This window comes from Limulus polyphemus, unplaced genomic scaffold, assembly GCF_000517525.1.
Source record: "Limulus polyphemus unplaced genomic scaffold, Limulus_polyphemus-2.1.2 Scaffold158, whole genome shotgun sequence".
Lineage (NCBI taxonomy): Eukaryota > Metazoa > Arthropoda > Merostomata > Xiphosura > Limulidae > Limulus > Limulus polyphemus.
This window is the reverse complement of record NW_013665768.1, coordinates 369,910-374,099: the sequence shown is the minus strand read 5'-3', so window position 1 is coordinate 374,099 and position 4,190 is coordinate 369,910.

Sequence of the window (4,190 nt, the reverse complement as noted above, 5' to 3'; positions counted from 1 at the left end):
AAAACCAAGGGGCTTTCCAAACAAGTCAGGGATAAAGTGGTAGAGAAACACAGATCAGGAGGTTATAAGAAAATTTTAAAGTCGCTGATTATCCCTTTGAGTACGGTGAAGTCCATCATTAAGAAGTGGAATGTGCTTCATACCACCCAGTAACTACCCAGATCAAGCCGCCCTTCCAAACTAAGCAGCCAGTCAAGCAAAAAACTGGTTAGGGATGCCACTGTGAAGCCAACAATAACTTTGAAAGATTTGTAAAGTTCCATGTCTGAGATGGGAGTTAGTGTTCGTACATCGACAGTATTCCCGTCCCTACACAAAGCTGGCAAGTATGGGCGAGTGGCAGGAAAGAAGTCATTACTGAAAAAAAATCATCTTAAATCTCTTAAGGAGTTTGCGACAAAGTATGTAAATGATACTGCAGACATGTGGGAGAAGATTTTGTGGGCAGACGAGACAAAAATTGAGCTTTTTGGTCTAAATTCAAATCGTTAGGTCTGGCACAAGCCCAACACAGCACATCATCCAGTCAACACCATCCCAGCTGTCAAGCAGGGTGATGGCAGCACCATGTTATGGGGATGCTTCTCATCAGCAGGGACTGGGAAGCTTTTCAGTATTGAGGGGAAGATGGATGGTGCAAAGTACAGGAGAATCTTAGAGGAAAACCTGCTTGAGTTAGCCAAGAATCTAAAACTGGGTCGAAAATTTACATTTCTGCAGGACAATGACCTGGACCACAAGGCCAAAGCCACACTGGTGTGGTTTCAAAAGAATAAAGTGAATGTTCTAGATTGGCCCAATCAAAGTCCTGACTTGAATCCAATAGAAAAATTTATGGTGAGACTTGAGGATTGCAGTCCATCTACGACCCTCAACGAACGTGTCAGAATTGGAGCACTTTTGCGAGGAAGAATGGGCAAAAATTACACCTTCCCATTGTGCAAAGCTGGTAGAGATCTATCCAAAGAGACTCACAAAAGTAATTGCTGCCAAAGGTGCTTCCACCATGAACTGACTTATGGGGCTGAATGCAATCATCAAATTTCAACTTATACGGAACTTTAGGCAGAGTAGACATATTAGGTTTTATAATTTTAATGGACTGCAATTGCCTGTTGAGTGAAAAGAGGACGACTTCTTCAGTTGAAGAAGGCCTCAGTATATAAGCCGAAACGTCTGCCTCTTTTCACTCCACTCAGTCCATAAAAGCTCTAAACCTTTAATTTATACATTTTTTTTTTGCAAGGTTTTGCTGACATTCAGCATTCTTCACACACAACAATGTTAAGTTTGATCATTAAAGTTTTGAATAAAAACAAGTTCATTTGAAAAATTGTTTACATTATTTGTAATACACCAAAATGTGACATTATTGGTACAGAGTGAATACTTTTGCAAGGCACTGTATTTTGATGAGACCTAAAATGCTTAATTTTAATGGCTATTTAATATTATAGAACTCAGTTTTATATTTCGAAGTTGAAAAGAAGAGATAAAAGAAAAGAAAATTTACCAATTGCGCTTTAGTTTGTATATATTATATACGAATAGTTTTAAGTTATTTTTCTAATATGTGATTTTGAATATTAATTGATACTGTGTTGTAATGGTTAGAACACAGGAATGTATGTGACACATGAGACCAGCGTGGGAAAGTTACCTTGACAACAATGACCACTGTCTGTTAGGGTCATTTTGCATTACCGCCTCTATTTTGTTTTATAACACCTTAGCTAAAACAAAGCACCACTCTTCCCTCGATCTGAGTCTTAAAAGCACCAATAGAGAGACAAAACTAAACCGGAAAAGCGGTCATTATTGTCTAGTTACATATAAGTTTTATTATGGTGTTACTTGGAAGAGTGAGGTCATCCGTTTGTCCATTTCAACAAACTGACCAAGGTCATCTTGAAGGTGCGTGGGAACGTTTAACCAATGTTCATCCTGCATAGATATCGTACATTTTAAAATCCAACTGAAACTCGTTCTTACATTACATGTCAATATCGCGTGTATAACTAAGTAAAATGAATACTATGAACAGTGAAGTAAAACCAGTTATAATATTGCCATATTCGTTTCTCACCCTGTACATACACGTAAACACGTACTATATTTACTACGTTTTCTAGTTTACCTTCTTTGGGTGTTATCCCCCATTTATTGGTCTGGGGGTCTGACTCTAAAAATCTGTGCTATTGAGCTAACTTGGAACAGGTTAAGTATTTTTTCGCATTTTGAACCTCAGGACATGTAATAATAAATAACCAAAAACGATGACAAACTATATAAAAACTGAGTGCTGGCATGAAACTAGATATCTTTAGATGTAGATATACCATGTCAAAACTAAATAGTAGATACATGTACATGTACCATGTTAAAACTAGATAATCTATGTATATAGGAGTTCAGTGTTTAAATATGTTATCTTTAGATGTATTTACATCGTGTTAAAACTAAATAGTCGATACATGTACATATATCATGTTAGAACTGTGTGTTATTTACACGTAACCGGTCATGCTGTATTCTTCGAGTTATCAGCCAGTTAAAATTATGTGGCTTAAAGTTCTAAGATTGGATAGGAATATTTGGTATTTAATTCTAGGATGGGGAAAGATAAAAGTTAATAGTACATTAGGGCCCGAAAACAGGGCTAGATTAAACAAAAGGCAGAGCAGGAAATTACCTGCGGCGAAAACGGACCCACAGTAGTTTTTTAATGGCCTTCTGAAACAACTTTTAAACATAATGCATAAACCTTTCTGTTCTGAAATAACTGGGATCAAAAATGGGGAAGAGAATTAATACAGTTAACTAGAGACGCTAGGTTTTCTATTTGAATATTGATGGACTGCTCCTTTCCCTTCTCATTGTTAGCCTATTTTTTTCAGATTTGTGTGAAACAAATGGCTAGTTTTTCGTTCAAATTGAATTATTTTACACTATCTGAGACTGTGGATCAACTTATGTTGGGAAAACGGATTATCACCCACACCACACTTGCCGAGAAAGCCATAAATAAATTAAATAGTGAGATATGCTTAGCACCTGGTGAAGATTTGTTGATAGCTGAAAACTGTAACATTTTCTGGGATTTATCGGTCCCGTTGCATTAACTGTATTAATCATTTGACATCAGGACAAACTGCTTCATCCGGAGTTATCTTATAGATACATATATATAACTGTGTTTATTACTCCCCATGTAAAGCAAGCTATATTTCACCGTACAGGAGCTACACTATAAATGTGCTATGATTCTCCATGGTGTACCCTACTCACAGTATCGAAACCTTCTATTAGATTTAACATTCAATGTATTATAATAATTACAGAATTTATGCGGTTATTCTCTAACCGATAAAGGCTGTATGCTACACTGATATAAAAGTATTTAGCCATAATAGATTATTTTACATGGCAGCGTTGATTTTGGGCAAGAATTGGACTATTGTAGACATATTAATAGTTTAGTAACTCAAACTACCTACCCATGTGTTGTACGTTAAAGTACTACCTGACGGTTGATCTTCCCCCCCCCCCACACTCTCCTCCCAATTTCATAACTGTATTCTAAACTGGCTGGTTGTGAAAAACTTAACTAAATATTCGTATAACTATTAATATCAACTTATTACATATTTGAATTGGAGACACGTTTTGGTAACTCTTCATTTGCATAAAAGACAAAATCAAGATATATATGTATCTATTTTTCCTCTAGTTAGACTAAAATGAAATAAACGTAGATTATAGTTCATCATAAATGTATCAAACATAACAAACAAATCGTGTTTTTGTTGTGATAAGTATTTTTTTCATTGATAAAAAAGAAGTTGATTTAAGTTCATTTTCGACAGGAAAACAGATATGGTGCATTACGTGGCTATTCTTCCGGTTTCAATGGACCTCCAAATCATTCCCAGTTTGTTTATTTTTAGTTTTTTAAATCTCATTCATATCGGGAATTTCAAAGCAACACAGAAAATAAAAGTACTACGTTCAAAATATTTATTAATAAATTTGCATTATTCATTATACCATCTTAATACCTGTGAGATCGAATCACATTTATATATGCGTTTCTTAAATAGATAAAACAGTTTTGAAAATTATCATTATTTTCTTATAGGTCTATCTGCGTGTTTGTTTGTAGGACAGAGGCAGGCATAAAACGATGAAAG